Here is a 10113-nt window from a genome sequence, read left to right on the forward strand (position 1 = left end):
GGCCGAGTGGACCGAACCCCCGCGCCGTCGGGAGGGGCGACACGAGGGCAACCCAGCTCGGACCATCCGCGCCAAGCCAGTAGGGAGGACTGGGCGTTCCCAAGCCGTCGGGAGAGGAGGGGACGCCCGCGTGTCCCGGCTGCAGCGCGACCCCTGCAGGGCGCGAGACGCCGCCGCCGCCCGCGCGGAAGGAAGAGGTTGAGGCGAGAAACGAGGTAGGAGTGCCCCTCCGGAGGCTGGTGGGATCCCGGACACCCACGGCCCCCACGGTCCCGCGATCCTTCAGGAGACAGCCTCGGCGCCCCCGCCCGTCCCTCACACCCCCTTCGGCCCGCAGTCCTGGTCCGCTCTGACCCTCCGGACAAACCGCATCCTCGGTCCTGACCCTCTGGCTCTGCAGTTCATAGAACCCTGTAGCGCTCCACACCGGCCATCCCTCTGGGCGCCACCCCAGAGCCACCCCAACAGTCTCAACTGCCCCTCGGAGGCACCCCCTAACTGACTTGCGCCTGGTAGTAATTGTACCCCAGGCTGCTGCGAGGGCTCTAGGGAGCGCGGCCGCCGGGCACCCAGGCCCGTGAGTGCAGCGAGGCCCACCGCGCCGCCTGTCCAGTCCTGATTCTCTGCGCCCTGCGGTCCTTTGGCCCCTGATTCCCAAGTTGGTGTCTGCCCGGCGCCGGCTGGATCTCGGATCCGATTTTCCCCGGGGAAAAGCTTTTGGGTTGGCAGTGTGCGGTTGCCCTGCCACTGCACTCTCCTGCAGCGAAGGGCACGGTAATCCCATTGCCGGAGGCCGGCTGTGGACCTGCCAGTTGGACCCCGCGGGCGGAGGACTGCCCTGGAGTCAAGGACCTTACATTATTATTATTATTATTATCTTTGTATCCCCTTTCCCCAGCACAGTGCCTGGCACATAGTAGCAAATACGGGAGGCTGAATGAATGAATGAGAGAGCCGAATGCAGTTAAACAGTGCCTTAGTCGGAAACGTGTCTTTAGTTACATAAAGGAGGTGGGGAGGGTGTCGGGAAGAACATCAGCGGGATTAGTTTTAGTTCTCATATGGAGAGCATTAAACTGAATGTATTCAGTCTTTCAATTCATTCATCTCATCTCATTTACATAGGTGCTTCTATGGATCAGCTATCTTCTGTTTATGTTCTGTTTACAAAATATAAATAAATAAGAGGAAGGGCTGGGGCTGTAGAAATTCTTATTGGTTAGTGCTTTAGAGGCCGCCCAGAAAATCTTGAAAGAGCTTTGCCCTGGTGACTGTCCTCTTCCCTTGGAGACTAGCCTCTCCCTCTGGGGAAGAAATCTGGAGGCCAGCCACAGCCTTTAAAGCTGACTCAATGTAGTTGGTCAGCTGGTGCTTCGGAACAGGTTGGAGGCATGAAGGGCCTCAGTTATTTTACTCTGTAGTTCCTAGATACCTCCTTCCTCAAAGACTAGAGGGGTAGACATCCCATGCAGGCCTAGTATGACAGAAATATCAAAGGCTTGTTCATTTTATTCATGCAAGAAAGTCAGACACCCTCTCAGGGTGTCCCCAGGGTGAGATCTCCCCCCAGCCCTCTTGCTGGTGAGAATCTTGAGTGCCTGCCAGTGTACCTGTGTATTCTAGGTGTACCAAGGATTCAACCCACGTGGGCCATGTGGCTTCCAGCACCACAGTTTAACATGTTACTGCCTGTGCCACTGAAGCTTGGCCACCTCAGTGCTACTGTAATCAAGCCATATGAACCATTTATGTCTCTTTAGACTACCAGCGTCAGGCAAGGATTACCAATATGTGTACAGTGGCAGTGAAAAACAAGAATGCAAGGGAACCAGCAGTTGGCGTAATGGCTATGTCGCTGGACTCCCACGTAGTCCACCGCGGTTCACGTCCCGGACCCGGTGGCTTAAAAGTCACGCCGGGTGCGTGTGTGTGCATGCCCAAGATCCCGAGAGGAGAATGGAGGAGAAGGGATTGCGGCGTGACCATCCCCTCTGGGGGGTGATTTCTTGCTTTCTGTCTCTATGTCTCTCTCTCTGTCTGGCGAGCGCACGCGCCCTATAGTGAAAAAACCTCTCCAAAAAAACCGAGAATGCAAGCCTTTAAAAGATGGAATTCTCAAAGAACAGAAAGCCCAAAACCTGTTTCTGATGATTCCTAAGAGGATGACCTGCGCAGATACAGTTTCCTGAGAGTAAGACAGTTTCAGCCCAGGTTCCATGGGAAAGTGGGTGGTATTGCTGAGTGATGAAAGAATGGCTGGAAAGCTGTAGGAGTTTATAAGCTAGAAAGTAGTTACCTAACTAGTAGTGTCATTTTCATAACTGAGGTGCATAGTATTAACAGATAAAAATAGTGGTTGGAGTTTCTTCAGAGGCTTCTTTGATAGTAGTGATGTGGCTTAGTAGAAGAAAGAGCAGATCCTACCAGTATCCTTGGTTACCTGTTCCCCTCCTTCTGCTGTGTGACCATGGGGCACTTTTCACCATTGTTTCCCTTCTGCTTTAAGCCAATCACAATTTGATTTCCTCCTATTTTTGTTTGTTTTGTCAGAGAGCAAATACACTGACCAGACAGAGACTGAGAGAGAGAGGTGGACAGTGAGAAAGCACCCTCTACCACCACCCTAGGGAGTAGTCATGCTATAATCTCCACTCCTCCATTTCTCTTTTTGGGATTTTGGGCACGTACACATGTGCACATGCCCGGCATGTTTTTCAAGCTGCCAGGTCCAGGACGCGAACTATGCAGTCTGCCATGTGAGATCCAGCCACCCTAATCACTACATGACTTGCCAGCCTGCTTCTGATTTTTATGTTGATGTTTAAGTCCCCCTTTTTTTTTTTTAAACCAAACCTGTTTTAACTGAAGACTGGGTATGTTTTTACCCATTTCTAGCTTTGCTTTATCCTTTTTGACTTTCTTCCTCCTACTCTCTAACTTGTCTTTATAAAGTCAGTCTTAGATCATAGAAACCCAAGTGAGTGGGAACCAGCAGTTAGCGTAATGGCTATGTCGCTGGACTCCCACATAGTCGACCGTGGTTCGCGTCCCGGATCCGGTGGCTTAGAACTCACGCTGGGCACATATGCGTGTGTGCCCAAGATCCCGAGAGGAGAATGGAGGAGAAGGGATTGCGGCGTGACCATCCCCCCTGGGGGGTGATTTCTCGCCTTCTATCTCTATGTCTCTCTCTGTCTGGCAAGTGCACGCACCCTATAGCAAAAACCTCTCAAAAGAAAAAAGAAAAAGAAACCCAAGTGAGGACAGTTGCCTGAGTTGGATTAAGCAACATAATTTATTTATTTTGTCACCAATATGTTTTAAATGGACTTATACTTTTTTCTATCTAGGCTCAGTAACCCCAGAACATCCTGGATTCTTTTATTTATTTGCTCCTCACTTCCAATACTTTGGGGAATTGCCAGATAAAATACAGGATGCCTAATGAAATTTAAGTTTCAGTTAAACAGGGAGTCCTGTATTTTTACTTGCTAAATCTGGGCAACCCTAGTTCATGGGGAGGCTTATGTGTTCTATTTTTCTCTGTGGGGCTTGCCTGCAATTTTAGGACAGTAACTCACCCTTGTATTCCTATTACTCATACACAATGACTGTGCATCCTGTTAAAAGTCACTTGACTTGAAAAAATGGCTCATTGCCTGTTAGGGTAAGGGCAAGCTCTAGAAAGATGGTCTGAATGATTAGTGCTGAGGTTACCCAGAAAAACACCCACTCAAACAGTGGCATATAATATTGGCGTTTCTGTCAGATGAGTCTGTTATGCAAAGTGAGAACATTATTTTGAGTGGTCAGGTGTCAGTATTGTGCTGAGAGAGCTGGTCGGGGTGGGATAGTGAGTTGGGATTTAGGCAAGATGGAATTCTAACAAAGAAGTGTAGCTCATAGCAGAACCTCAGTTGCATCAGATTTACTTTCTCTTTTTATCATGGTAAAATATATATAACATAAAATTTACCACTTTAACCATTCGCTAGTGACATTAAATACATTCACATTATTATATATCCATCTCCAGAACTCTTCTGCTAACTCCCATTTTCCCCCACACTCAATCTGCTGGCCCCAGATCATCTGGTAATTTTATGTTTAGGTTTTTTGAAGAACCACCATATTATTTTCCATGGTGGCCCCACTGTTTTAGATTGGAACCAGCAATGCTCAAGCATTTCAGTTGTTCCACATCCTTGCCAATATTATGTTATTTAAATAACATAATAAACATTATAATGGGTGTGAAGTGGTTTATCATTGTGGTTTTTATTTGCATTTCTGTAATGATACTGGGTGTTAAGCATCTTTTCATGTGCTATTGGCCATTTGTTTATCTTCTTTGGAGAAATGTCTTTTCAAATTCTTTGCCTTTTTTTTTTTATTCAATTTGGTTTTTGTTGTTGAGTTGTAAGGATATATATATATAAATACCTTCTCCCATTCTATAGGTTGCCTTTTCTGTCCATTGATAGTATCTTTTGGTGCACAAAACTTTGGTCATATTCAAGAATCACTGCCAAATTCAATGACATAAAGCTTTCCTCTTATGTTTTCTTCTAAGTTTTGTATAGTTTTAGCTCTTATGTTTAGATCTTTAGTCCATCTTGAGTGATAGGCTTACAGTGATTGCATCAATAGATTAATATTACCTCACAGATCTAATGAATTCTAGCTCTCACAAGAAAGGGTGGGGTTAGTTCTTGTGGGAAGTGGTTTTTATGAGAGAGCTCAGGAGTGCCCTCTTTCTCTCTCCCTCTCTCTGCATGTGCCCATCATCCTCTATGCTTTGTTCTGTAGGCCAAGGACTTTGGACTGTTCAGCCACCAGAATCATAAGTCTGTAAATAATAAACTTCTATCTTCCTTATAAAATCAGACTGACCCTGTGGCCTGGTAGTTAAGGGAGTTGGAGCCCACATAACTGACTATAAGGTTCAAATCCCAATCCTGGCAGTTTAACTATCATGCCAGGCACATTTGGATGCATGCCTAAATTCCTGAAGGTTGGAGAAATGGAAGAGAAGGGATTGTAGCATGATCATGCCCCATTGGGGGATGCTTCCTCCCTCTCCTCTCTGTGGCAAGCACGTGTGCCCTCTGGCAAAGTAAAAAATAATTATAAAATGACTCAGGTATATCTGTTAGCAATGCCAAAATGGACTAAGACAATACCTACGTATTTTGGTTGTTTTGGATACTATTGTAAATGGAGTTATTTTCATAAGATTTCCTTTTTTTAGAGGCCAACAGGTGGAGTGGTGGTTAAGGCACTGGACTCCCCCATGGCCAACTGTGATTCAGGTGAAACTGAAATTCATTCTGGTGCACGTGTGTGTTTATGCCCAAAATTTCTGAAGGAGAACAGAAAAGGAATTGTGATGTGGCCATCTTCTCTAAGGGGTGATTTCTCACTTTCCTTCTCACTGTCTCTCTCTTGTCTCTCCAGCGAGTGCACACGCCCTATGACAAAAACCTGGAGGGAAAAAAAATTTCCTTTTTGGATTATTCACTGATAGAGTATAGAAACAAAACTGATTTTCCTCTGTTAATTTTGTATCCTGTAATTTTCCTGACTCATTTATTGTTTTTTGTTTGTTTGTTTGTTTTATAAGAAGTGAGAGGAGGAGGAGGAATAGGAAAAAGAGAGACCAGTATTTTGGGGTTTTTTTGGAGAGGTTTTTGCTATAGGGCGCGTGCCCTCGCCAGACAGACAGAGAGAGATAGAGAGATAGAAAGCGAGAAATCACCCCCCAGGGGCATGGCCACGCTGCAATCCCTTCTCCTCCATTCTCCTCTCGGGATCTTAGGCACGCACGCACACAGGCGGTAGTCCAAGCCACTGGGTCCGGGACTTGAAACGCGGTCGACTACGTGGGAGTCCAGCGACAAAGTCATTATGCTAACTGCTGGTCCAAGAGAGAGAGAGACCAGTATTTTTGACAGGATCTTGCTGTTGAGATCCTTTGCCTCCCAGTTAGCTCAGATTACAGGTGTGCTCTATCATACCCAGCCTATTTAGGTTGGTCCAGGAACCAAACCCAGGCCTCTCACATGGCTCTAGTCTCATGTAGCAGTACCGTTCTGTTTGTTTGTTTGTTTGTTTGTTTGGAGAGGGTTTTTTTTTTGCTATAGGGCATGTGCACTAACCAGACAGACAGAGAGAGACAGAGACAGAGACAGAAAGCGAGAAATCACCCCCCAGGGGGATGGCCACGCCGCAGTCCCTTCTCCTCCATTCTCCTTTTGGGATCTTGGGCACGCATGCACTACGTCCCTGGCATGAGTTTTAAGCCACCGGATCAGGGATGCGAACCGCGGTCCACTATGTGGGAGTCCAGCGACATAGCCATTATGCTGACTGCTGGTCCCAAGTACCCTTCTGTTTGTACCACCATGGCTGGGCCCCATTTATTAGTTCTAATTAGTTTTTTGTGTGCAGTTTTTAGGGTTCCTATACAAGGGGACCAGTGTGTTATAAAAAAAAAAAAAAAACTGCAAAGATTTCTGGGTTTAGTTTTGTTTTGTTTTAAGAGAGAGATTTTTGCTATAGGGCACATGTGCTCACCAGAGAGACAGAAAGCGAGAAATCACTCCCGGGGGTATGGCCACGCCACGGTCCCTTCTTCTCCATCCTCCTTTCAGGATGTTGGGCACCCACACACATGCACTTGGCATGAGTTTTAAGCTGCCAGGTCTGGGACTCGAACCACAGTCAACTATGTGAGAGTCCAGCAACATAACTATTACACCATCTGTTGACCCCAAAACTACATAGATTTCAAAAAATGTTTGTGCCAAAATGAACTCATACTTTAATTCTATTGTCCATGGTCTTTTTGAAGTTCCCTCGTATAAGATCATGTTATGAGGGAACAGAGTTGATTTCAGTTTTTCCTTTCCAATTCTTCTTGCCTAATTACTCAGACTATTAATAAATAGAAATGGAAAAAGGAACCATATTTACTCTTAACTCACAGCCTTTATGAGCTTGATGACTTGGTGTGCAAGTCCTTAGAAGACACTGAGAACAAAATTGTATTTTAGCATACTGTATATTAATTTGTGGTAATGCCTGTGAGTCATCAAGAAAAAGTTAAATTAGGGACCAGTAGTTAGCATAATGGCTATGTCACTGGACTCCCACATAGTCGACCACAGTTCGCGTCCCGGCCCTGGTAGCTTAAAACTCACGTCGGGCACGTGTGTGTGCGTGCCCAAGATCCCGAGAGGAGAATGGAGGAGAAGGGATTGCTGCGTGGCCATCCCCCCTGGGGGGGTGATTTCTCACTTTCTGTCTCTCTGTCTCTCTCTCTCTGTCTGGTGAGCGCACGTGCCCGATAGCAAAAACCTCTCCAAAAAGAAAAAAGAAAAAGTTAAATTATAGCTTCCATACTCTCTACTAAACAAAAGTGTATAATACAGTTGAAAAAGAGTTCTAACAAAACACAAAGTTTTTAAAAAAATCATTTTGATACTTAAAGAAAGCCTCTGTTCCTCAGAACTCCTGATTTGATAAGATAGTCTTTTATCTGATTCTCCAAGACGAGACAGTGAGCTCTGAAATGTCTGTTGTGTTTTTGGCTTCTCATGAGGTGTGCTGGGGACAAGGACAGTGAATGGGTGAGTGGATGGTGAGAAAAACAGGGCCAGCCTAATTCCAGCTAGAATTTAGTATCTTAGGATCCAAAGTCTATACTTAACTTGTTTATCTTAGGATCCAAAAATCTATATTTAACTGAGTTGATTTTTTTCTATTTTGGGTGGTTGAGGTTGTTTGTTTGTTTTTGTTTTACTTTTTTGCCTCTTTACATTTCCTATGTAATTCTTTTTAAAAAGAAAATATAGCCTTTATTTAGTGTGCTTAGGGGAAAATGGAAAGTTATTTTTATCTATGCTCAGGTAAGAGAAAAAAGGAGAGTAGTCTACTCCAAAAGGCAGCATGATAGGATTCCCATGACCCCCAAAGTAAAAAAGCAAAACTCCAGAGGAGAAAATTGGGACCTACTTCTGGTCCACATTCATCCTGGAGTTGTTTCTCTTCAAAAGTGTCTTTTTTCTGGTTCTCTAAATGTTGTATTTTGTTTGTTTAAAGATATCTTTGTTGGGAACCAGCAGTTAGCGTAATGGCTATGTCGCTGGACTCCCACGTAGTTGACCGCAGTTCATGTCCTGGGACCGGTGGCTTAAAACACTCCGGGCGCGTGTGCATGCGTGCCCAAGATCCCGAGAGGAGAATGGAGGAGAAGGGATTGTGGCGGGGGGATTTTTCTCTTTCTGTCTCTATGTCTCTGTCTGTCTGGCAAGCGCACGCGCCCTATAACGAAAAAAAAAACCTCTCCAAAAAAAAAAAGATATCTTTGTTATCCAAAACAACTTATTTTTCAAAAGTTCTGGATAGCTATAGAGTTTTTTCTATAAAGCTAATGATTTCCTTTTAAATATTCGCCAAAACATAATGATTTAAACATATCTTTTTTAAACAATTATTTTTCTTTTTAATTTTATTGCTAGTGGGCATGCATGCTTGCCAGAGAGCATTACCTCCCCTCCTCAGTGGGGTGTAGTCACACTCTAATCCTTTTTCCTCCATTTCTCTATCCTGTCAATATTTGGGGTTCATATTTTCCAAGATGGTGTTGTGTTGTCCAAGCTTTTCTTTTTCTTTTTTTCAGTTTTTGCTGTAGGATACATGTACTCATTGGAGGGAGCCAGAGAGAGATAGGGAGAGGAAGCGGGAAATCACCCGTCCAGGGGGATAGCCACTCCATAGTCCCTTCTCCTCCATTCTCCTCTAGAAATTGGGGCATGTTTGTACTCCAAGCCTGTTTTTCAAATTGCCAGGCCGCAACTTAGTTAGCCATGTGAGATCCAGCCACTTTAACCTCTGGGGCCACCTTTTGGCCCCAGGATCCAGCCTTCTAAGCACGGCCCTTAGCTACTGAGCCACAAGGTCAGCCTTATTTAAACATTTCTATCTCATTTGTTTTTTTATTTTATTTTATTTTATTTTATTTTATGTTTTGGAGAGGTTTTGGTATAGGGTGCATGTGCTCTCCAGAAAGACAGAAAGAGACAGAAAGTGAGAAATCACTCCTAGAAGTGATGGCCATGCCACAATCCCTTCTCCATTCTCCTCTCGGGATCCTGGGCATGCACGCACACACGCCCGGCATGCACGCACACACGCCCAGCATGCATGCACACACACCCGGCGTGAGTTTAAGCCACCGGGTCCGGGACTCGAACCACAGTCGACTACATGGGAGTCCAGCAACATAGTCATTACGCCAACTGCTGGTCCTTATTTAAACATTTCTATCTCACTCATTTTTTTAGTGTATGAGAAAATTAATGGAAATAAATGGAATTAAATTACAAGCTTATTTTGGTGCAAAAAAATTTGTTTAATCTATGCATAGTTTTTTCATAATACTCATTTTCCACACACTTTTGAAAACCCCCTCATATAACAAACCACCCCAAAACTTAGTGGCTTAAAACATTTGATTATATCACAATTCTGTGAGTTGTTTGGGTGTGTGGGATTTTTGTAGTTTAATAAAGGAGTTCTAGGAATGTTTTACATAGAATGAATTAAATCTCCCAAAGTGACTGCTTTAAAGAATGTCTCTTATTTGATTGTATAAGAGCTATTCTACTTCTCTAAAATTTGAAATATTTCTTTACACTTTATACTTACAGTTAACTTCATAGAAAATTTAATGTCTACTTCAGTTTATGTGATGATTTATATAATAGGCGTTTCCTAATAGCCAACACAGCAGCACACTAGCAACACAAGAACCTTATTAGTTTACTTATTCTTAAAGATAGTGGTTACCAAAGGGAGGCCTGGAAGCAGGACCATCTGCTTCTCGTACATTGGAATTTTGGGCACGCATGCAACGTACCTGGTGTGAGTTTCTCAGGCCCTTGGGTCCAGGACTCAAGGGAGTCCTGGCCTTGTGGGAGTCCAGCACCTTCACCACTATTCCTCCTGCTGGCCCCTCTAGCCATATTTTCTAGTTTATAATATGAAAATAATTTTTAAAAAGTAATATTTAATAATTACATATATACTTTATTAAATGCACATGGAACA

The sequence above is a fragment of the Tupaia chinensis genome, unplaced genomic scaffold, assembly GCF_000334495.1.
Source record: "Tupaia chinensis unplaced genomic scaffold, TupChi_1.0 Scaffold000093_1, whole genome shotgun sequence".
NCBI lineage: Eukaryota > Metazoa > Chordata > Mammalia > Scandentia > Tupaiidae > Tupaia > Tupaia belangeri.